At 48.4% G+C, this 24,905-nt stretch overlaps 1 long non-coding RNA gene and 2 other non-coding genes across 5 annotated transcripts in view; all 3 read right to left on the bottom strand.

Annotated features, from left to right (window-relative positions):
- Positions 1-19,937, bottom strand: part of LOC129847053 (uncharacterized) — a 32,975-nt gene extending 13,038 nt beyond the window's left edge. For all 3 annotated transcript variants that reach the window (XR_008758370.1, XR_008758371.1, XR_008758372.1), the window contains exon 1: positions 19,189-19,937. This is a non-coding gene — a long non-coding RNA (uncharacterized LOC129847053). The remainder of the gene's footprint in view (positions 1-19,188) is intronic.
- A 2,619-nt stretch (positions 19,938-22,556) lies between these two features.
- Positions 22,557-22,630, bottom strand: trnat-agu (transfer RNA threonine (anticodon AGU)). The gene has a single exon. It is a non-coding gene; the product is annotated as a tRNA-Thr (tRNA).
- Positions 22,631-23,607: 977 nt separating this feature from the next.
- On the bottom strand, positions 23,608-23,681 carry trnat-agu (transfer RNA threonine (anticodon AGU)). The gene has a single exon. It is a non-coding gene; the product is annotated as a tRNA-Thr (tRNA).
- Between the last annotated feature and the right edge of the window lie 1,224 nt (positions 23,682-24,905).

The raw sequence follows: 24,905 nt of genomic DNA, 5'->3' as shown, positions 1-24,905 counted from the left end.
AAGAGACCTCCTGTCAGGGGATGTGAGAGGAACAGGAAGAGACATCCTGTCAGGGAATGTGAGAGGAACAGGAAGAGACCTCCTGTCAGGGGATGTGAGAGGAACAGGAAGAGGAACAGGACGAGACCTCCTGTCAGGGAATGTGAGAGGAACAGGAAGAGACCTCCTGTCAGGGAATGTGAGAGGAACAGGAAGAGAGAGGAACAGGAAGAGACCTCCTGTAAGGGAATGAGAGAGGAACAGGAAGAGACCTCCTGTCAGGGAATGAGAGAGGAACAGGAAGAGACCTCCTGTCAGGGGATGAGAGAGGAACAGGAAGAGACCTCCTGTCAGGGAATGTGAGAGGAACAGGAAGAGAGAGGAACAGGAAGAGACCTCCTGTAAGGGAATGAGAGAGGAACAGGAAGAGACCTCCTGTCAGGGAATGAGAGAGGAACAGGAAGAGACCTCCTGTCAGGGGATGTGAGAGGAACAGGAAGAGAGAGGAACAGGAGGAGACCTCCTGTCAGGGAATGTGAGAGGAACAGGAAGAGACCTCCTGTCAGGGAATGTGAGAGGAACAGGAAGAGAGGAACAGGAAGAGCCCTCCTGTCAGGGAATGTGAGAGGAACAGGAAGAGACCTCCTGTCAGGGAATGTGAGAGGAACAGGAAGAGAGAGGAACAGGAAGAGACCTCCTGTCAGGGAATGTGAGAGGAACAGGAAGAGACCTCCTGTCAGGGGATGTGAGAGGAACAGGAAGAGAGAGGAACAGGAAGAGACGTCCTGTCAGGGGATGTGAGAGGAACAGGAAGAGACCTCCTGTCAGGGGATGTGAGAGGAACAGGAAGAGACCTCCTGTCAGGGAATGTGAGAGGAACAGGAAGAGAGAGGAACAGGAAGAGACCTCCTGTCAGGGAATGTGAGAGGAACAGGAAGAGACCTCCTGTCAGGGGATGTGAGAGGAACAGGAAGAGAGAGGAACAGGAAGAGACCTCCTGTCAGGGGATGTGAGAGGAACAGGAAGAGACCTCCTGTCAGGGGATGTGAGAGGAACAGGAAGAGACATCCTGTCAGGGAATATGAGAGGAACAGGAAGAGACCTCCTGTCAGGGGATGTGAGAGGAACAGGAAGAGGAACAGGAAGAGCCCTCCTGTCAGGGAATGTGAGAGGAACAGGAAGAGACCTCCTGTCAGGGAATGTGAGAGGAACAGGAAGAGACCTCCTGTCAGGGAATGTGAGAGGAACAGGAAGAGAGAGGAACAGGAAGAGACCTCCTGTAAGGGAATGAGAGAGGAACAGGAAGAGACCTCCTGTCAGGGAATGAGAGAGGAACAGGAAGAGACCTCCTGTCAGGGGATGAGAGAGGAACAGGAAGAGACCTCCTGTCAGGGAATGTGAGAGGAACAGGAAGAGAGAGGAACAGGAAGAGACCTCCTGTAAGGGAATGAGAGAGGAACAGGAAGAGACCTCCTGTCAGGGAATGAGAGAGGAACAGGAAGAGACCTCCTGTCAGGGGATGTGAGAGGAACAGGAAGAGAGAGGAACAGGAGGAGACCTCCTGTCAGGGAATGTGAGAGGAACAGGAAGAGACCTCCTGTCAGGGAATGTGAGAGGAACAGGAAGAGAGGAACAGGAAGAGCCCTCCTGTCAGGGAATGTGAGAGGAACAGGAAGAGACCTCCTGTCAGGGAATGTGAGAGGAACAGGAAGAGGAACAGGAAGAGACCTCCTGTCAGGGAATGTGAGAGGAACAGGAAGAGACCTCCTGTCAGGGGATGTGAGAGGAACAGGAAGAGAGGAACAGGAAGAACCCTCCTGTCAGGGAATGTGAGAGGAACAGGAAGAGACCTCCTGTCAGGGGATGTGAGAGGAACAGGAAGAGACCTCCTGTCAGGGGATGTGAGAGGAACAGGAAGAGAGAGGAACAGGAAGAGACGTCCTGTCAGGGGATGTGAGACTAACAGGAAGAGAGAGGAACAGGAAGAGACCTCCTGTCAGGGAATGTGAGAGGAACAGGAAGAGTCCTCCTGTCAGGGGATGTGAGAGGAACAGGGAGAGACCTCCTGTCAGGGAATGTGAGAGGAACAGGAAGAGACCTCCTGTCAGGGAATGTGAGAGGAACAGGAAGAGACCTCCTGTCAGGGAATGTGAGAGGAACAGGAAGAGACCTCCTGTCAGGGAATGGGAGAGGAACAGGAAGAGAGAGGAACAGGAAGAGACCTCCTGTCAGGGAATGTGAGAGGAACAGGAAGAGACCTCCTGTCAGGGAATGTGAGAGGAACAGGAAGAGACCTCCTGTCAGGGAATGAGGGAGGAACAGGAAGAGACCTCCTGTCAGGGGATGTGAGAGGAACAGGAAGAGCCCTCCTGTCAGGGAATGTGAGGGGAACAGGAAGAGACCTCCTGTCAGGGAATGTGCGAGGAACAGGAAGAGCCCTCCTGTCAGGGAATGTGAGGGGAACAGGAAGAGAGAGGAACAGGAAGAGACCTCCTGTCAGGGAATGTGCGAGGAACAGGAAGAGCCCTCCTGTCAGGGAATGTGAGAGAAACAGGAAGAGACCTCCTGTCAGGGAATGTGAGGGGAACAGGAAGAGACCTCCTGTCAGGGAATGTGAGAGGAACAGGAAGAGACCTCCTGTCAGGGAATGTGAGAGGAACAGGAAGAGTCCTCCTGTCAGGGAATGTGAGAGGAACAGGAAGAGACCTCCTGTCAGGGAATGTGAGAGGAACAGGAAGAGACCTCCTGTCAGGGGATGTGAGAGGAACAGGAAGAGAGAGGAACAGGAAGAGACCTCCTGTCAGGGAATGTGAGAGGAACAGGAAGAGACCTCCTGTCAGGGAATGTGAGAGGAACAGGAAGAGACCTCCTGTCAGGGAATGTGAGAGGAACAGGAAGAGTCCTCCTGTCAGGGAATGTGAGAGGAACAGGAAGAGTCCTCCTGTCAGGGAATGTGAGAGGAACAGGAAGAGACCTCCTGTCAGGGAATGAGGGAGGAACAGGAAGAGAGAGGAACAGGAAGAGACCTCCTGTCAGGGAATGTGAGAGGAACAGGAAGAGACCTCCTGTCAGGGGATGTGAGAGGAACAGGAAGAGCCCTCCTGTCAGGGAATGTGAGAGGAACAGGAAGAACCCTCCTGTCAGGGAATGTGAGAGGAACAGGAAGAGAGAGGAACAGGAAGAGACCTCCTGTCAGGGAATGTGAGAGGAACAGGAAGAGACCTCCTGTCAGGGAATGTGAGAGGAACAGGAAGAGACCTCCTGTCAGGGAATGTGAGAGGAACAGGAAGAGAGAGGAACAGGAAGAACCCTCCTGTCAGGGAATGTGAGAGGAACAGGAAGAGAGAGGAACAGGAAGAGACCTCCTGTCAGGGAATGTGAGAGGAACAGGAAGAGACCTCCTGTCAGGGGATGTGAGAGGAACAGGAAGAGACCTCCTGTCAGGGAATGTGAGAGGAACAGGAAGAGACCTCCTGTCAGGGAATGAGGGAGGAACTGGAAGAGCCCTCCTGTCAGGGAATGTGAGAGGAACAGGAAGAGAGAGGAACAGGAAGAGACACCCTGTCAGGGAATGTGAGAGGAACAGGAAGAGAAAGGAACAGGAAGAGACCTCCTGTCAGGGGATGTGAGAGGAACAGGAAGAGCCCTCCTGTCAGGGGATGTGAGAGGAACAGGAAGAGACCTCCTGTCAGGGAATGTGAGAGGAACAGGAAGAGACCTCCTGTCAGGGAATGTGAGAGGAACAGGAAGAGACCTCCTGTCAGGGAATGTGAGAGGAACAGGAAGAGAGAGGAACAGGAAGAACCCTCCTGTCAGGGAATGTGAGAGGAACAGGAAGAGAGAGGAACAGGAAGAGACCTCCTGTCAGGGAATGTGAGAGGAACAGGAAGAGACCTCCTGTCAGGGGATGTGAGAGGAACAGGAAGAGACCTCCTGTCAGGGAATGTGAGAGGAACAGGAAGAGACCTCCTGTCAGGGAATGAGGGAGGAACTGGAAGAGCACTCCTGTCAGGGAATGTGAGAGGAACAGGAAGAGAGAGGAACAGGAAGAGACACCCTGTCAGGGAATGTGAGAGGAACAGGAAGAGAAAGGAACAGGAAGAGACCTCCTGTCAGGGGATGTGAGAGGAACAGGAAGAGCCCTCCTGTCAGGGGATGTGAGAGGAACAGGAAGAGACCTCCTGTCAGGGAATGTGAGAGGAACAGGAAGAGAGAGGAACAGGAAGAGCCCTCCTGTCAGGGAATGTGAGAGGGACAGGAAGAGAGAGGAACAGGAAGAGACCTCCTGTCAGGGAATGTGAGAGGAACAGGAAGAGACCTCCTGTCAGGGAATGAGGGAGGAACAGGAAGAGACCTGTCAGGGAATGTGAGAGGAACAGGAAGAGACCTCCTGTCAGGGAATGTGAGAGGAACAGGAAGAGACCTCCTGTCAGGGAATGTGAGAGGAACAGGAAGAGACCTCCTGTCAGGGAATGTGAGAGGAACAGGAAGAGACCTCCTGTCAGGGAATGTGAGAGGAACAGGAAGAGACCTCCTGTCAGGGAATGTGAGAGGAACAGGAAGAGCCCTCCTGTCAGGGAATGTGCGAGGAACAGGAAGAGCCCTCCTGTCAGGGAATGTGAGAGAAACAGGAAGAGACCTCCTGTCAGGGGATGTGAGAGGAACAGGAAGAGAGAGGAACAGGAAGAGACCTCCTGTCAGGGAATGTGAGAGGAACAGGAAGAGACCTCCTGTCAGGGAATGTGAGAGGAACAGGAAGAGACCTCCTGTCAGGGAATGTGAGAGGAACAGGAAGAGTCCTCCTGTCAGGGAATGTGAGAGGAACAGGAAGAGACCTCCTGTCAGGGAATGTGAGAGGAACAGGAAGAGACCTCCTGTCAGGGGATGTGAGAGGAACAGGAAGAGAGAGGAACAGGAAGAGACCTCCTGTCAGGGAATGAGGGAGGAACAGGAAGAGAGAGGAACAGGAAGAACCCTCCTGTCAGGGAATGTGAGAGGAACAGGAAGAGAGAGGAACAGGAAGAGACCTCCTGTCAGGGAATGTGAGAGGAACAGGAAGAGACCTCCTGTCAGGGGATGTGAGAGGAACAGGAAGAGACCTCCTGTCAGGGAATGTGAGAGGAACAGGAAGAGACCTCCTGTCAGGGAATGAGGGAGGAACAGGAAGAGCCCTCCTGTCAGGGAATGTGAGAGGAACAGGAAGAGAGAGGAACAGGAAGAGACCTCCTGTCAGGGAATGTGAGAGGAACAGGAAGAGAGAGGAACAGGAAGAGACCTCCTGTCAGGGGATGTGAGAGGAACAGGAAGAGCCCTCCTGTCAGGGGATGTGAGAGGAACAGGAAGAGACCTCCTGTCAGGGAATGTGAGAGGAACAGGAAGAGAGAGGAACAGGAAGAGCCCTCCTGTCAGGGAATGTGAGAGGGACAGGAAGAGAGAGGAACAGGAAGAGACCTCCTGTCAGGGAATGTGAGAGGAACAGGAAGAGACCTCCTGTCAGGGAATGAGGGAGGAACAGGAAGAGACCTGTCAGGGAATGTGAGAGGAACAGGAAGAGACCTCCTGTCAGGGAATGTGAGAGGAACAGGAAGAGACCTCCTGTCAGGGAATGTGAGAGGAACAGGAAGAGACCTCCTGTCAGGGAATGTGAGAGGAACAGGAAGAGACCTCCTGTCAGGGAATGTGAGAGGAACAGGAAGAGACCTCCTGTCAGGGAATGTGAGAGGAACAGGAAGAGCCCTCCTGTCAGGGAATGTGCGAGGAACAGGAAGAGCCCTCCTGTCAGGGAATGTGAGAGAAACAGGAAGAGACCTCCTGTCAGGGGATGTGAGAGGAACAGGAAGAGAGAGGAACAGGAAGAGACCTCCTGTCAGGGAATGTGAGAGGAACAGGAAGAGACCTCCTGTCAGGGAATGTGAGAGGAACAGGAAGAGACCTCCTGTCAGGGAATGTGAGAGGAACAGGAAGAGTCCTCCTGTCAGGGAATGTGAGAGGAACAGGAAGAGACCTCCTGTCAGGGAATGTGAGAGGAACAGGAAGAGACCTCCTGTCAGGGGATGTGAGAGGAACAGGAAGAGAGAGGAACAGGAAGAGACCTCCTGTCAGGGAATGTGAGAGGAACAGGAAGAGACCTCCTGTCAGGGAATGTGAGAGGAACAGGAAGAGACCTCCTGTCAGGGAATGTGAGAGGAACAGGAAGAGTCCTCCTGTCAGGGAATGTGAGAGGAACAGGAAGAGTCCTCCTGTCAGGGAATGTGAGAGGAACAGGAAGAGAGAGGAACAGGAAGAGACCTCCTGTCAGGGAATGTGAGAGGAACAGGAAGAGCCCTCCTGTCAGGGAATGTGAGAGGAACAGGAAGAGAGAGGAACAGGAAGACACCTCCTGTCAGGGGATGTGAGAGGAACAGGAAGAGAGAGGAACAGGAAGAGACCTCCTGTCAGGGAATGTGAGAGGAACAGGAAGAGAGAGGAACAGGAAGAGACCTCCTGTCAGGGAATGTGAGAGGAACAGGAAGAGACCTCCTGTCAGGGAATGAGGGAGGAACAGGAAGAGACCTGTCAGGGAATGTGAGAGGAACAGGAAGAGACCTCCTGTCAGGGAATGTGAGAGGAACAGGAAGAGACCTCCTGTCAGGGAATGTGAGAGGAACAGGAAGAGACCTCCTGTCAGGGAATGTGAGAGGAACAGGAAGAGACCTCCTGTCAGGGAATGTGAGAGGAACAGGAAGAGACCTCCTGTCAGGGAATGTGAGAGGAACAGGAAGAGCCCTCCTGTCAGGGAATGTGCGAGGAACAGGAAGAGCCCTCCTGTCAGGGAATGTGAGAGAAACAGGAAGAGACCTCCTGTCAGGGGATGTGAGAGGAACAGGAAGAGAGAGGAACAGGAAGAGACCTCCTGTCAGGGAATGTGAGAGGAACAGGAAGAGACCTCCTGTCAGGGAATGTGAGAGGAACAGGAAGAGACCTCCTGTCAGGGAATGTGAGAGGAACAGGAAGAGTCCTCCTGTCAGGGAATGTGAGAGGAACAGGAAGAGACCTCCTGTCAGGGAATGTGAGAGGAACAGGAAGAGACCTCCTGTCAGGGGATGTGAGAGGAACAGGAAGAGAGAGGAACAGGAAGAGACCTCCTGTCAGGGAATGAGGGAGGAACAGGAAGAGAGAGGAACAGGAAGAACCCTCCTGTCAGGGAATGTGAGAGGAACAGGAAGAGAGAGGAACAGGAAGAGACCTCCTGTCAGGGAATGTGAGAGGAACAGGAAGAGACCTCCTGTCAGGGGATGTGAGAGGAACAGGAAGAGACCTCCTGTCAGGGAATGTGAGAGGAACAGGAAGAGACCTCCTGTCAGGGAATGAGGGAGGAACAGGAAGAGCCCTCCTGTCAGGGAATGTGAGAGGAACAGGAAGAGAGAGGAACAGGAAGAGACCTCCTGTCAGGGAATGTGAGAGGAACAGGAAGAGAGAGGAACAGGAAGAGACCTCCTGTCAGGGGATGTGAGAGGAACAGGAAGAGCCCTCCTGTCAGGGGATGTGAGAGGAACAGGAAGAGACCTCCTGTCAGGGAATGTGAGAGGAACAGGAAGAGAGAGGAACAGGAAGAGCCCTCCTGTCAGGGAATGTGAGAGGGACAGGAAGAGAGAGGAACAGGAAGAGACCTCCTGTCAGGGAATGTGAGAGGAACAGGAAGAGACCTCCTGTCAGGGAATGAGGGAGGAACAGGAAGAGACCTGTCAGGGAATGTGAGAGGAACAGGAAGAGACCTCCTGTCAGGGAATGTGAGAGGAACAGGAAGAGCCCTCCTGTCAGGGAATGTGCGAGGAACAGGAAGAGCCCTCCTGTCAGGGAATGTGAGAGAAACAGGAAGAGACCTCCTGTCAGGGGATGTGAGAGGAACAGGAAGAGAGAGGAACAGGAAGAGACCTCCTGTCAGGGAATGTGAGAGGAACAGGAAGAGACCTCCTGTCAGGGAATGTGAGAGGAACAGGAAGAGACCTCCTGTCAGGGAATGTGAGAGGAACAGGAAGAGTCCTCCTGTCAGGGAATGTGAGAGGAACAGGAAGAGACCTCCTGTCAGGGAATGTGAGAGGAACAGGAAGAGACCTCCTGTCAGGGGATGTGAGAGGAACAGGAAGAGAGAGGAACAGGAAGAGACCTCCTGTCAGGGAATGTGAGAGGAACAGGAAGAGACCTCCTGTCAGGGAATGTGAGAGGAACAGGAAGAGACCTCCTGTCAGGGAATGTGAGAGGAACAGGAAGAGTCCTCCTGTCAGGGAATGTGAGAGGAACAGGAAGAGTCCTCCTGTCAGGGAATGTGAGAGGAACAGGAAGAGAGAGGAACAGGAAGAGACCTCCTGTCAGGGAATGTGAGAGGAACAGGAAGAGCCCTCCTGTCAGGGAATGTGAGAGGAACAGGAAGAGAGAGGAACAGGAAGAGACCTCCTGTCAGGGGATGTGAGAGGAACAGGAAGAGAGAGGAACAGGAAGAGACCTCCTGTCAGGGAATGTGAGAGGAACAGGAAGAGCCCTCCTGTCAAGGAATGTGAGAGGAACAGGAAGAGAGAGGAACAGGAAGAGCCCTGTCAGGGAATGTGAGAGGAACAGGAAGAGACCTCCTGTCAGGGAATGTGAGAGGAACAGGAAGAGACCTCCTGTCAGGGAATGTGAGAGGAACAGGAAGAGACCTCCTGTCAGGGAATGTGAGAGGAACAGGAAGAGACCTCCTGTCAGGGAATGTGAGAGGAACAGGAAGAGACCTCCTGTCAGGGGATGTGAGAGGAACAGGAAGAGACCTCCTGTCAGGGAATGTGAGAGGAACAGGAAGAGCCCTCCTGTCAGGGAATGTGAGAGGAACAGGAAGAGACCTCCTGTCAGGGAATGTGAGAGGAACAGGAAGAGAGAGGAACAGGAAGAGCCCTCCTGTCAGGGAATGTGAGGGGAACAGGAAGAGAGAGGAACAGGAAGAGCCCTCCTGTCAGGGAATGTGAGAGGAACAGGAAGAGAGAGGAACAGGAAGAGACCTCCTGTCAGGGAATGAGGGAGGAACAGGAAGAGACCTCCTGTCAGGGAATGTGAGAGGAACAGGAAGAGACCTCCTGTCAGGGGATGTGAGAGGAACAGGAAGAGAGAGGAACAGGAAGAGCCCTCCTGTCAGGGAATGTGAGAGGAACAGGAAGAGAGAGGAACAGGAAGAGACCTCCTGTCAGGGAATGTGAGAGGAACAGGAATGAGGGAGGAACAGGAAGAGACCTCCTGTCAGGGAATGTGAGAGGAACAGGAAGAGAGAGGAACAGGAAGAGCCCTCCTGTCAGGGAATGTGAGAGGAACAGGAAGAGAGAGGAACAGGAAGAGACCTCCTGTCAGGGAATGTGAGAGAAACAGGAAGAGACCTCCTGTCAGGGGATGTGAGAGGAACAGGAAGAGAGAGGAACAGGAAGAGACCTCCTGTCAGGGAATGTGAGAGGAACAGGAAGAGACCTCCTGTCAGGGAATGTGAGAGGAACAGGAAGAGACCTCCTGTCAGGGAATGTGAGAGGAACAGGAAGAGTCCTCCTGTCAGGGAATGTGAGAGGAACAGGAAGAGTCCTCCTGTCAGGGAATGTGAGAGGAACAGGAAGAGACCTCCTGTTAGGGAATGTGAGAGGAACAGGAAGAGAGAGGAACAGGAAGAGACCTCCTGTCAGGGAATGTGAGAGGAACAGGAAGAGCCCTCCTGTCAGGGAATGTGAGAGGAACAGGAAGAGAGAGGAACAGGAAGAGACCTCCTGTCAGGGGATGTGAGAGGAACAGGAAGAGAGAGGAACAGGAAGAGACCTCCTGTCAGGGAATGTGAGAGGAACAGGAAGAGCCCTCCTGTCAAGGAATGTGAGAGGAACAGGAAGAGAGAGGAACAGGAAGAGCCCTGTCAGGGAATGTGAGAGGAACAGGAAGAGAGAGGAACAGGAAGAACCCTCCTGTCAGGGAATGTGAGAGGAACAGGAAGAGACCTCCTGTCAGGGAATGTGAGAGGAACAGCAAGAGACCTCCTGTCAGGGAATGTGAGAGGAACAGGAAGAGACCTCCTGTCAGGGAATGAGAGAGGAACAGGAAGAGACCTCCTGTCAGGGAATGTGAGAGGAACAGGAAGAGACCTCCTGTCAGGGAATGTGAGAGGAACAGGAAGAGACCTCCTGTCAGGGGATGTGAGAGGAACAGGAAGAGACCTCCTGTCAGGGAATGTGAGAGGAACAGGAAGAGCCCTCCTGTCAGGGAATGTGAGAGGAACAGGAAGAGACCTCCTGTCAGGGAATGTGAGAGGAACAGGAAGAGAGAGGAACAGGAAGAGCCCTCCTGTCAGGGAATGTGAGGGGAACAGGAAGAGAGAGGAACAGGAAGAGCCCTCCTGTCAGGGAATGTGAGAGGAACAGGAAGAGAGAGGAACAGGAAGAGACCTCCTGTCAGGGAATGAGGGAGGAACAGGAAGAGACCTCCTGTCAGGGAATGTGAGAGGAACAGGAAGAGACCTCCTGTCAGGGGATGTGAGAGGAACAGGAAGAGAGAGGAACAGGAAGAGCCCTCCTGTCAGGGAATGTGAGAGGAACAGGAAGAGAGAGGAACAGGAAGAGACCTCCTGTCAGGGAATGTGAGAGGAACAGGAAGAGAGAGGAACAGGAAGAGCCCTCCTGTCAGGGAATGTGAGAGGAACAGGAAGAGACCTCCTGTCAGGGGATGTGAGAGGAACAGGAAGAGAGAGGAACAGGAAGAGACCTCCTGTCAGGGAATGTGAGAGGAACAGGAAGAGACCTCCTGTCAGGGAATGAGGGAGGAACAGGAAGAGACCTGTCAGGGAATGTGAGAGGAACAGGAAGAGACCTGTCAGGGGATGTGAGAGGAACAGGAAGAGAGAGGAACAGGAAGAGACCTCCTGTCAGGGAATGTGAGAGGAACAGGAAGAGACCTCCTGTCAGGGGATGTGAGAGGAACAGGAAGAGACCTCCTGTCAGGGGATGTGAGAGGAACAGGAAGAGAGAGGAACAGGAAGAGACCTCCTGTCAGGGAATGTGAGAGGAACAGGAAGAGACCTCCTGTCAGGGAATGTGAGAGGAACAGGAAGAGAGAGGAACAAGAGGGATCTCCTCAGAGAGCTCAGCAGTAGAGAACTTTACAGTTGTTAAAGGTTATTAACAACCTGGCCAGAGTGCAGGAATGTGTTCAGGCACTTGGCAGGATTACAGATTTAGGCATCTCATCTCTGTTAAACACACACACACACACACACACACAGACACACACACACAGACACACACACAGACACACACACACACACACACACACACACACACACACACACACACACACACACACACACACACACACACACACACACACACACACACACACAGACACACACACAGACACACACAGACACACACACACACACACACACACACACACACACACACACACACACACACACACACACACACACACACACACACACACACACACACACACACACACACACACACACATTACTGTGCTGGCACATCTGTCTCGGCAGATGGAGGAGCAGCTCTGGAGTCAAGGTAAATCTCAGCAATGACTAAATCTTAATCTAGGTGGTTGTTCTGAGTTGTTCTGAGTTAATATGCAGTGATAAACATGGTCCTTTATCTTCTAGAGTGATGAGGAGAGACACATGACAGGTCCTTCAGCATTACACAGAGCAGCAGCAGTGATAAACATGGTCCTTTATCTTCTAGAGTGATGAGGGGAGACACAAGACAGGTCCTTCAGCATTACACAGAGCTGCAGCAGTGATAAACATGGTCCTTTATCTTCTAGAGTGATGAGGGGAGACACATGACAGGTCCTTCAGCATTACACAGAGCTGCAGCAGTGATAAACATGGTCCTTTATCTTCTAGAGTGATGAGGGGAGACACAAGACAGGTCCTTCAGCATTACACAGAGCTGCAGCAGTGATAAACATGGTCCTTTATCTTCTAGAGTGATGAGGGGAGACACAAGACAGGTCCTTCAGCATTACACAGAGCTGCAGCAGTGATAAACATGGTCCTTTATCTTCTAGAGTGATGAGGGGAGACACATGACAGGTCCTTCAGCATTACACAGAGCAGTAGCAGTGATAAACATGGTCCTTTATCTTCTAGAGTGATGAGGAGAGACACATGACAGGTCCTTCAGCACTACACAGAGCTGCAGCAGTGATAAACATGGTCCTTTATCTTCTAGAGTGATGAGGAGAGACACATGACAGGTCCTTCAGCACTACACAGAGCAGTAGCAGTGATAAACATGGTCCTTTATCTTCTAGAGTGATGAGGAGAGACACATGACAGGTCCTTCAGCACTACACAGAGCAGCAGCAGTGATAAACATGGTCCTTTATCTTCTAGAGTGATGAGGGGAGACACAAGACAGGTCCTTCAGCATTACACAGAGCTGCAGCAGTGATAAACATGGTCCTTTATCTTCTAGAGTGATGAGGGGAGACACAAGACAGGTCCTTCAGCATTACACAGAGCTGCAGCAGTGATAAACATGGTCCTTTATCTTCTAGAGTGATGAGGAGAGACACATGACAGGTCCTTCAGCATTACACAGAGCAGTAGCAGTGATAAACATGGTCCTTTATCTTCTAGAGTGATGAGGGGAGACACATGACAGGTCCTTCAGCATTACACAGAGCAGTAGCAGTGATAAACATGGTCCTTTATCTTCTAGAGTGATGAGGGGAAACACATGACAGGTCCTTCAGCATTACACAGAGCAGTAGCAGTGATAAACATGGTCCTTTATCTTCTAGAGTGATGAGGGGAAACACATGACAAGTCCTTCAGCATTACACAGAGCTGCAGCAGTGATAAACATGGTCCTTTATCTTCTAGAGTGATGAGGAGAGACACATGACAAATCCTTCAGCACTACACTTCACCTTCATGGCTAGAGCTGAGCTGGTGACTCCCCCCTCTCTCTCTCTCCCACTGGACACTGAGCTGGTGACTCCCCCCTCTCTCTCTCTCCCACTGGACACTGAGCTGGTGACTCCCCCCTCTCTCTCTCCCACTGGACACTGTGCTGGTGACTCCCCCCCCTCTCTCTCTCTCCCACTGGACACTGAGCTGGTGACTCCCCCCTCTCTCTCTCTCCCACTGGACACTGAGCTGGTGACTCCCCCCTCTCTCTCTCTCCCACTGGACACTGAGCTGGTGACTCCCCCCTCTCTCTCTCCCACTGGACACTGAGCTGGTGACTCCCCCCTCTCTCTCTCCCACTGGACACTGAGCTGGTGACTCCCCCCTCTCTCTCTCCCACTGGACACTGAGCTGGTGACTCCCCCCTCTCTCTCTCCCACTGGACACTGAGCTGGTGACTCCCCCCTCTCTCTCTCCCACTGGACACTGAGCTGGTGACTCCCCCCCCTCTCTCTCTCTCCCACTGGACACTGAGCTGGTGACTCCCCCCTCTCTCTCTCCCACTGGACACTGAGCTGGTGACTCCCCCTTCTCTCTCTCTCCCACTGGACACTGTGCTGGTGACTCCCCCCTCTCTCTCTCTCCCACTGGACACTGAGCTGGTGACTCCCCCCTCTCTCTCTCTCTCCCACTGGACACTGAGCTGGTGACTCCCCCCTCTCTCTCTCTCTCCCACTGGACACTGTGCTGGTGACTCCCCCCTCTCTCTCTCTCTCCCACTGGACACTGAGCTGGTGACTCCCCCCTCTCTCTCTCCCACTGAACATTGAGCTGGTGACTCCCCCCTCTCTCTCTCTCCCACTGGACACTGAGCTGGTGACTCCCCCCTCTCTCTCTGTCCCACTGGACACTGAGCTGGTGACTCCCCCCCTCTCTCTCTCCCACTGGACACTGAGCTGGTGACTCCCCCCCTCTCTCTCTCCCACTGGACACTGAGCTGGTGACTCCCCCCTCTCTCTCTCTCCCACTGGACACTGAGCTGGTGACTCCCCCCCTCTCTCTCTCCCACTGGACACTGAGCATAGCAAATTACACTTTAACATTACATTGAATAACATGGCTATATACAGGAAGTACCAGGGAATGACATGGCTATATACAGGAAGTACCAGGTAATGACATGGCTATATACAGGAAGTACCAGGTAATAACATGGCTATATACAGGAGGTACCAGGTGATACCATGGTTATATACAGGGAGTACCAGGTAATTACATGGCTATATACAGGAAGTACGAGGTTATAACATGGCTATATACAGGGAGTACCAGGTAATAACATGGCTATATACAGGGAGTACCAGGTAATAACATGGCTATATACACGGAGTACCAGGTAATAACATGGCTATATACAGGGAGTACCAGGTAATAACATGGTTATATACAGGGAGTACCAGGTAATAACATGGCTATATACAGGGAGTACCAGGTAATAACATGGCTATATACAGGGAGTACCAGGTAATAACATGGCTATATACAGTAAGTACCAGGTAATAACATGGCTATATACAGGGAGTACCAGGTAATAACATGGCTATATACAGGGAGTACCAGGTAATAACATGGCTATATACATGGAGTACCAGGTAATAACATGGCTATATACAGGGAGTACCAGGTAATAACATGGCTATATACAGGGAATACCAGGTAATAACATGGCTATATACAGGGAGTACCAGTACTGAGTCAATGTGCAGGGATACCAGGTTATAACATGGTTATATACAGGAAGTACCAGGTAATAACATGGCTATATACAGGAAGTACCAGGAAATAACATGGCTATATACAGGAAGTACCAGGTAATAACATGGCTATATGCAGGGAGTACCAGGTAATAACATGGCTATATACAGGAAGTACCAGGTAATAACATGGCTATATACAGGAAGTACCAGGTAATAACATGACTATATACAGGAAGTACCTGGTAATAACATGGCTATATGCAGGGAGTACCAGGTAATAACATGACTATATACAGGGAGTACCAGGTAATAACATGGCTATATACAGGGAATACCAGGTAATAACATGGCTATATACAGGGAGTACCAGTACTGAGTAAATGTGCAGGGATACCAGGTAATAACATGGTTATATACAGGAAGTATCAGGAAATAACATGGCTATATACAGGAAGTACCAGGTAATAACATGGCTATATACAGGGAATACCAGGTAATAACATGGCTATATACAGGAAGTACCAGGTAATAACATGGCTATATACAGGAAGTACCAGGTAATAACATGACTATATACAGGAAGTACCTGGTAATAACATGGCTATATGCAGGGAGTACCAGGTAATAACATGACTATATACAGGAAGTACCTGGTAATAACATGGCTATATACAGGAAGTACCAGGTTATAACATGGCTATATACAGGAAGTACCAGGTAATAACATGGCTATATGCAGGAAGTACCTGGTAATAACATGGCTATATGCAGGGAGTACCAGGTAATAACATGGCTATATACAGGAAGTACCAGGTAATAACATGGCTATATACAGGAAGTACCAGGCAATAACATGGCTATATACAGGAAGTACCAGGTTATAACATGGCTATATACAGGAAGTACCAGGTAATAACATGGCTATATACAGGAAGTACCAGGTAATAACATGGCTATATACAGGGAGTACCAGGTAATAACATGGCTATATACAGGGAGTACCAGTACTGAGTCAATGTGCAGGGATACCAGGTAATAACATGGTTATATACAGGAAGTACCAGGTAATAACATGGCTATATACAGGAAGTACCAGGAAATAACATGGCTATATACAGGAAGTACCAGGTAATAACATGGCTATATGCAGGGAGTACCAGGTAATAACATGGCTATATACAGGAAGTACCAGGTAATAACATGGCTATATACAGGAAGTACCAGGTAATAACATGACTATATACAGGAAGTACCTGGTAATAACATGGCTATATGCAGGGAGTACCAGGTAATAACATGACTATATACAGGAAGTACCTGGTAATAACATGGCTATATACAGGAAGTACCAGGTTATAACATGGCTATATACAGGAAGTACCAGGTAATAACATGGCTATATGCAGGAAGTACCTGGTAATAACATGGCTATATGCAGGGAGTACCAGGTAATAACATGGCTATATACAGGAAGTACCAGGTAATAACATGGCTATATACAGGAAGTACCAGGCAATAACATGGCTATATACAGGAAGTACCAGGTTATAACATGGCTATATACAGGAAGTACCAGGTAATAACATGGCTATATACAGGAAGTACCAGGTAATAACATGGCTATATACAGGGAGTACCAGGTAATAACATGGCTATATACATGGAGTACCAGGTAATAACATGGCTATATACAGGGAGTACCAGGTAATAACATGGCTATATACAGGGAATACCAGGTAATAACATGGCTATATACAGGGAGTACCAGTACTGAGTCAATGTGCAGGGATACCAGGTAATAACATGGTTATATACAGGAAGTACCAGGTAATAACATGGCTATATACAGGAAGTACCAGGAAATAACATGGCTATATACAGGAAGTACCAGGTAATAACATGGCTATATGCAGGGAGTATCAGGTAATAACATGGCTATATACAGGAAGTACCAGGTAATAACATGGCTATATACAGGAAGTACCAGGTAATAACATGACTATATACAGGAAGTACCTGGTAATAACATGGCTATATACAGGGAGTACCAGGTAATAACATGGCTATATACAGGGAGTACCAGGTAATAACATGGCTATATACAGGGAGTACCAGGTAATAACATGGCTATATGCAGGGAGTACCAGGTAATAACATGACTATATACAGGAAATACCTGGTAATAACATGGCTATATACAGGAAGTACCAGGTTATAACATGGCTATATACAGGAAGTACCAGGTAATAACATGGCTATATACAGGAAGTACCAGGTTATAACATGGCTATATACAGGAAGTACCAGGTAATAACATGGCTATATACAGGAAGTACCAGGTTATAACATGGCTAACACCACAGAGAGGACAGTGGTAGTTAATATATGATAACAGGGGACACAGAGAGGACAGTGGTAGTTAATATATGACAACAGGGGACACAGAGAGGATCAGCTCACCTGTAAAGCAGATGGCTAGAGAACTTCTAATGAAAACACCAGATTCTAACTTTGAACCAAACAGTTGTCAGCATTCTGTCTCTGCTTCAGTTACTGTCTATAGTTTGTAGATAAAGGAAACATCCCCTTGTGGAGGTAAGAGGTTGCTTCCTAATAAGGTAAGAGGAAGCCTCTCTATATCTGTTTCTGTACGAAGGAGAAGGAGGGGGTCAGGGTGCCTCTTTGTGAGACAGGTAAAGAGAGGGGACTAACTACAGGTCTACACACACACACACACACACACTACACACACCCACGCACACGCACACACGCACACTACACACACACACACACACACACACACACACACACACACACACACACACACACACACACACACACACACACACACACACACACACACACACACACACACACACACACACACACACACACACGCACACACACACACACACACTACACACACACACACACACACACACACACACACACACCACTCTGTATCTCCATAATGATCCCTTCAGTTCACACCTCCACCTCTGTAACCAGGGGCCCCGTGGGCCTGGAGAGGAGGAGGGAGGAGGGGGAGGGTGAGGAATGGAGGCGGGGCAGCAGCCTCCTGAGGTAGCAGAGGAAGGAGGATGTCTGCTCAGACACAGAGACACAGCTTATCAATAGACCATAGTAGCACAGTGGCTAATCATTCCACTATAATAAACACATATAGAGGATTCATCTTTCAATGCTAACTGTCTTTGTGTTCTGCTTGTGCTTCCTCTGACATTCAGTTTCAATGCAGTGACGTTACCTGTAGACGTAGTAAAGAGCTTTGTTGTTTTTCCTGGTAACCATGTGACTTATACTAACGTTACTGAGGCTCAATCTGCATAATGCCAATTGTCTGTGGGCTGACTTGTAGCCAGACTATCCTCTGGTCTGTGTCTGTGGGCTGGCTTGTAGCCAGACTATCCTCTGCTCTGTGTCTGTGGGCTGGCTTGTAGCCAGACTATCCTCTGCTCTGTGTCTGTGGGCTGGCTTGTAGCCAGACTATCCTCTGCTCTGTGTCTGTGGGCTGGCTTGTAGCCAGACTATCCTCTGCTCTGTGGGCTGGCTTGTAGCCAGACTACCCTCTGCTCTGTGGGCTGGCTTGTAGCCAGACTACCCTCTGCTCTGTGGGCTGGCTTGTAGCCAGACTATCCTCTGCTCTGTGGGCTGGCTTGTAGCCAGACTATCCTCTGCTCTGTGGGCTGGCTTGTAGCCAGACTACCCTCTGCTCTGTGTCTGTGGGCTGGCTTGTAGCCAGACTAACCTCTTCTCTGTTTTCATCTGCACTAGAGCAATACATTAAGGGATTGATGCAGGGCACGAGCAATGATGTAATGCAGATAGTCAGCGGATCTGCGGTATCGATGCTGAGTCTTGGTGTGTGTGTGTGTGTGTGTGTGTGTGTGTGTGTGTGTGTGTGTGTGTGTGTGTGTGTGTGTGTGTGTGTGTGTGTGTGTGTGTGTGTCTTTGTGTGTGTGTGTGTGTGTGTGTGTGTGTGTGTGTGTGTGTGTGTGTGTGTGTGTGTGTGTGTGTGTGTGTGTGTGTGTGTGTGTGTGTTTGCACATAACACCATCAACTGACAGGGGACCCATGTTTACAAACTAAGACTATAATTTCTCAGTAGAAATCAATGAACGTCCGTCATGGTACATGTAGCAGATGGACCACAACGAACAGACACGGCCATAGCAACGACGATCCATCTCTAGGGAAGCATCAATCACACAACATTCCAATACTATTAAAACCCACATTGTTTGGTTCTGGTTCTGCCTATAGAAATACCCGAACTATCAGCTAACTCAGACGAGCTTTATTAGTCTGTGTTTATAGAACAGGACAAGGAAATGAACAACGGAGTCTGCGTCCAAACGCAGCAGCAGCTGAACAACACCTGATTTTAAAATGATGTGTTTTGTAAATATGACAAAGTTTTAGATCAACGCAGAATATTATCCAACGGGAAACCACTACAGTATCAGAAAACATTCAAATGGAACACAACAAAAACAAACAATATGTCTGAATAAGACTACTGACCTACACAGACCAAAGCGAACCGTATTAATATCCATATGACCAGGAGAAACGCCGGCGCTCCAATCCGATCCATCATTCCAGCAGCCCAGGTCGTTCTTTTGTCATCTTGGGGGTAATTTCCGTAACATCTGTAGCAATAGCCTTCGAATATTTCCCGTGACCTTTGCAGATGTCATGAACTCAAGTCCCCTTTCTGTAGAAAAATAAATAAATAACTAGGACGTGGGTAAATTGTGTTTGTAGCGTAAAAAAAAAAAAACGCTTAATACGCTCCTCAGACGCAGCCCACTAGGACAATGTGTTACAGTGAAAAGAGGAGATGTGATCGTACATCGTCGGTCTCTGCTTCAACGGCTCGTTTTGGTTTCCGCTTTGATTTATATCCTAAAGGAAGGGAAAAGTCTCTGCGTTTGTGAGACAGAAGACAAAGGCACTTACGACTGTCACGTCCTTTATTCCGGTTTGGACTGTTCGGTGTTTATAGCTGTTTATTATTCGCCGTCACACAGTCGAGTATTTTCATCTCCCTTTATGCACTATCCTGTGCATGAAAGTGGACAATGGTGCAGTGATCATTTACCGTGCAGTTACGCCTTGTCTGTCATATTTAAGTTGAACCTAAATCTTAGTTGTTGTAGTCGCTGCAGTTTGGTATGTCCGAGCAGATCCTTCTTTGAATTGAATAATGTTTTTTCCCCCATCCCGTGCAGGGAGGTCTTCGTTGAATACGTCGTTATAATGTTGTCGTCAAATCCTGCCCCCGAATGGCCGGATGGTGGTATTGCATATTCGCACCAGTGATTCTATTAAATATAAAAAATAAAATACATTTTTTATTTGTCACATGCGCCAAATAAAACAGGTGTAGACATTACAGTGTAATGCTTACTGACAAGCCCTTAACCAACAATGCATTTTTTTTTTAAATGACAGTTAAGAAAATATTTACTAAATAAACTAAAGTAAACACAATAAAATAACAATAAAGAGGCCATATACAGGAGGTACCGATACCGAGGTGCTACAGGTTAGTCGAGGTAATTAAGGTAATATGTACATGTAGGTAGGGGTAGTGACTAGGCATAGGTAATAAACAGTGAGTAGCAGCAGGGGTGGGGGGGGGGGGGGGGATATGCAAATAGTCCTGGTAGCCATTTGATTAATTGTTCAGCAGTCTCATGGCTTGGGGGGTAGAAGCTGTTATGGAGCCTTTTGGAACCTAGACTTGGCGCTCCGGTACCGTTTGCCGTGCGGGAGCAGAGAAAACAGTCTATGACTTGGCGCTCTGGTACCGTTTGCCGTGCGGGACCAGAGAAAACAGTCTTTGACTTGGCGCTCTGGTACCGTTTGCCGTGCGGGACCAGAGAAAACAGTCTATGACTTGGCGCTCTGGTACCGTTTGCCGTGCGGGAGCAGAGAAAACAGTCTATGACTTGGCGCTCTGGTACCGTTTGCCGTGCGGGAGCAGAGAAAACAGTCTATGACTTGGCGCTCTGGTACCGTTTGCCGTGCGGGACCAGAGAAAACAGTCTATGACTTGGCGCTCTGGTACCGTTTGCCGTGCGGGACCAGAGAAAACAGTCTTTGACTTGGCGCTCTGGTACCGTTTGCCGTGCGGGACCAGAGAAAACAGTCTTTGACTTGGGTGGCTGGAGTCTTTGACAATGTTTTAGGCCTTCCTTTGACACCGCCTGGTATAGAGGTCCTGGATGGCAGGGAGCTCGGCCCCAGTGATGTACTGGGCTGTACGAACTATCCTCTGTAGCGCCTTACGGTCGGAGGCTGAGCAGTTGCCATACCAGGTGGAGAAGCTGCCAGTCAAGATGCCCTTGATGCTCAGGGGTGCGTGGTCAGGGGGGCGTGCCCAGGGGTGCGTGGTCAGGGGGGCGTGCCCAGGGGTGCGTGGTCAGGGGTGCGTGGTCAGGGGGGTGTGCCCAGGGGTGCGTGGTCAGGGGTGCGTGCCCAGGGGTGCGTGGTCAGGGGTGCGTGGTCAGGGGTGCGTGGTCAGGGGGGCGTGCCCCTGTATATAGCCTCACTTTATATTTTACTGTTACTGTTTAATTATTTAACTTTTATTTTCTAATTTAAATATTTTACTTATCTATTTATTATTTAACACTTATTTTTCTTAACTACATTGTTGGTTAAGGGCTTGTAAGTTAGCATTTCACTGTGAGGTCTACTACACCTGTTGTATTCAGCATTTCACTGTGAGGTCTACTACACCTGTTGTATTCAGCATTTCACTGTGAGGTCTACTACACCTGTTGTATTCAGCATTTCACAGTGAGGTCTACTACACCTGTTGTATTCAGCATTTCACAGTGAGGTCTACTACACCTGTTGTATTCAGCATTTCACTGTGAGGTCTACTACACCTGTTGTATTCAGCATTTCACAGTGAGGTCTACTACACCTGTTGTATTCAGTATTTCACAGTAAGGTCTACTACACCTGTTGTATTCAGTATTTCACAGTAAGGTCTACTACACCTGTTGTATTCAGTATTTCACAGTGAGGTCTACTACACCTGTTGTATTCAGCATTTCACTGTGAGGTCTACTACACCTGTTGTATTCAGCATTTCACTGTGAGGTCTACTACACCTGTTGTATTCAGCATTTCACTGTGAGGTCTACTACACCTGTTGTATTCAGCATTTCACTGTGAGGTCTACTACACCTGTTGTATTCAGCATTTCACTGTGAGGTCTACTACACCTGTTGTATTCAGCATTTCACTGTGAGGTCTACTACACCTGTTGTATTCAGCATTTCACAGTGAGGTCTACTACACCTGTTGTATTCAGCATTTCACTGTAAGGTCTACTACACCTGTTGTATTCAGCATTTCACTGTGAGGTCTACTACACCTGTTGTATTCAGCATTTCACTGTGAGGTCTACTACACCTGTTGTATTCAGCATTTCACTGTGAGGTCTACTACACCTGTTGTATTCAGCATTTCACTGTGAGGTCTACTACACCTGTTGTATTCAGCATTTCACTGTGAGGTCTACTACACCTGTTGTATTCAGCATTTCACTGTGAGGTCTACTACACCTGTTGTATTCAGCATTTCACTGTAAGGTCTACTACACCTGTTGTATTCAGCATTTCACTGTGAGGTCTACTACACCTGTTGTATTCAGCATGTGACAAATACCATTTGATTTGATTTGATTACTCTCTTGGTATTCGCCCTGTTTAACTTAAATTCGGTTTAATTAGTTACTAAAATGATGGACCATGTAATTTTCTACAACACATCATCCTGGTTGGATAGCGGGAAGGCAGGGAGCTATCTTTGTCGTCACCGTTGTCAAAGCTTGGAGATCCTTGAGAAGAGGTGGTGGGTCCGTCACAAAAAGGCACTGCTGAGATTCGAACTCAGGATCTCCTGTTTACTAGACAGGCGCTTTAACCAACTAAGCCACAGCGCCGCCGAGTCGTGATGGAAATAAAAGGGTAAATGTCTTTACTGTTGGTACAATGTGAAACGGGGAATATGTACCATATTCTCAAAAGGTCGTTTTTTTCCCTTTTCATCATGTCACAATCAGGTTTTACCAGTTGAATATTGACACAAACATAAAACTTTTTCGTATTACAACTTTTCTGATATATTTTATTAAAATATGCAAATGAGGCGATATAACGTTAAATATGCAATATTTGCATATCGCGAAAGTAAATGTTTCTGGAAACTGGATGACGTCAGCCTAAAAATGTTAGTTTCATTTTAACTTAAGACACTCCAACACCGGACTTGTCCAGAGCACATAGCGGATAAATACTTTTTTTTTCATATTTATGTCTGAAAAATACTAGTCCATGTAACGTTAAATGCATTTTTGGCGCATTTTTCCAACGAAAATGTTATTTAGAATAAAAAAATTAACAACCTATCAACAATTCTCTCTGGGCAAGTCTGGAGAATATATGTAAGTATAACCACACAACATGTGGTGAATTCAGATGGTTCTGAAACGGAGAAACATAACGGGGAGTCTGTGTTGGGTTGTGGGAAGATATAAGGGGGCGTCTGACTGTCGGGAAATGGAAGCTAAAGACAAGTACACTGAATGTAGACTACCAAACGCCTGTTTAGACCCAATCACCATCTATTCAAAATAAGTTACTATAGATAGTCCAGTTTGAAACATTCTCTATGAATGAAATGGGTTTTTACATTATGTGTAATTTCATGTCGTGAGCTGTGCAATTATTGGTGTATTTCCATTTTAAAGTGGTTAAAAATGTGGATGATGGTAGTATGGGAAAATAAAGAAAATTGACGTTTTTATGTTTACTTTTAGAAAATACTAATATCAATTTGACCAAAATACCAACAAATCTCAAAATAGGTAGATGCATTAATAAGCAAGTGGTGCCTGGCCTTTTACAAATAGTTCACAAAAGGCTCCGCTGAGATTCGAACTCAGGATCTCCTGTTTACTAGACAGGCGCTTTAACCAACTAAGCCACGGCGCCGGTGATTATGCACATGAAAAAAGGCTTTATATTTCAATGATCTATATCTCAAATTTTGATAACGAGTGAATGTAAATCGGCGATTTACATTTCAGACGGTGTTGTGTCTTTAGTTAATTACTCAAGTGAGCTTCATTGCAGAACATAAATTAAGCAATATTGATCCCATAGTTTACATTTCAAACATTTACAAGCTCGGACATTGGTGTTCGGTCATAGTCGCCCCAGACTCAACCTATGTGTCAAATCAGAATGTATTTGTGTCATGCTTGGTAAACAACAGGTGAGTAACAGTGAAATGCTTACGGCCCTAACCAACAATGCAGAGGAACAAATAGAATAATATTAAAATAATACATACTGATCTGAGGTGTCGTGCTGCCGCATTTTTTCACTTTGACTCCAGAATACACGGTGCTGTTAAAACTATTTATAGGAAATTAATTCTGATAAATTCTAAATAAATTCTATTTAATTACCACAAAAAAAATCTAAAATATAATGTAATCTGCGAATGTTACCAAGGTTAAGTTATTGCCTAGGGTTCTACCAGTGGACCTGCTGGGCCAGTACCTATATTAACAGGGTTCTACCAGTGGACCTGCTGGGCCAGTACCTATATTAACAGGGTTCTACCAGTGGACCTGCTGGGCCAGCCCCTATATTAACAGGGTTCTACCAGTGGAACAGCTGAGACTACAGGTCCTAGACTACAGGTGTGTTCTCTACCATAGCTGTCCTAGACTCCAGGTGTGTTCTCTACCATAGCTGTCCTAGACTACAGGTGTGTTCTCTACCATAGATGTCCTAGACTACAGGTGTGTTCTCTACCATAGCTGTCCTAGACTACAGGTGTGTTCTCTACCATAGCTGTCCTAGACTACAGGTGTGTTCTCTACCATAGCTGTCCTAGACTACAGGTGTGTTCTCTACCATAGCTGTCCTAGACTACAGGTGTGTTCTCTACCATAGCTGTCCTAGACTCCAGGTGTGTTCTCTACCATAGCTGTCCTAGACTCCAGGTGTGTTCTCTACCATAGCTGTCCTAGACTCCAGGTGTGTTCTCTACCATAGCTGTCCTAGACTACAGGTGTGTTCTCTACCATAGCTGTCCTAGACTCCAGGTGTGTTCTCTACCATAGCTGTCCTAGACTCCAGGTGTGTTCTCTACCATAGCTGTCCTAGACTACAGGTGTGTTCTCTACCATAGCTGTCCTAGACTAC

This window comes from Salvelinus fontinalis, unplaced genomic scaffold (assembly GCF_029448725.1).
Source record: "Salvelinus fontinalis isolate EN_2023a unplaced genomic scaffold, ASM2944872v1 scaffold_0687, whole genome shotgun sequence".
NCBI classification, from domain to species: Eukaryota; Metazoa; Chordata; class Actinopteri; order Salmoniformes; family Salmonidae; genus Salvelinus; species Salvelinus fontinalis.
This window is presented reverse-complemented; position numbering and strand designations above follow the sequence as displayed.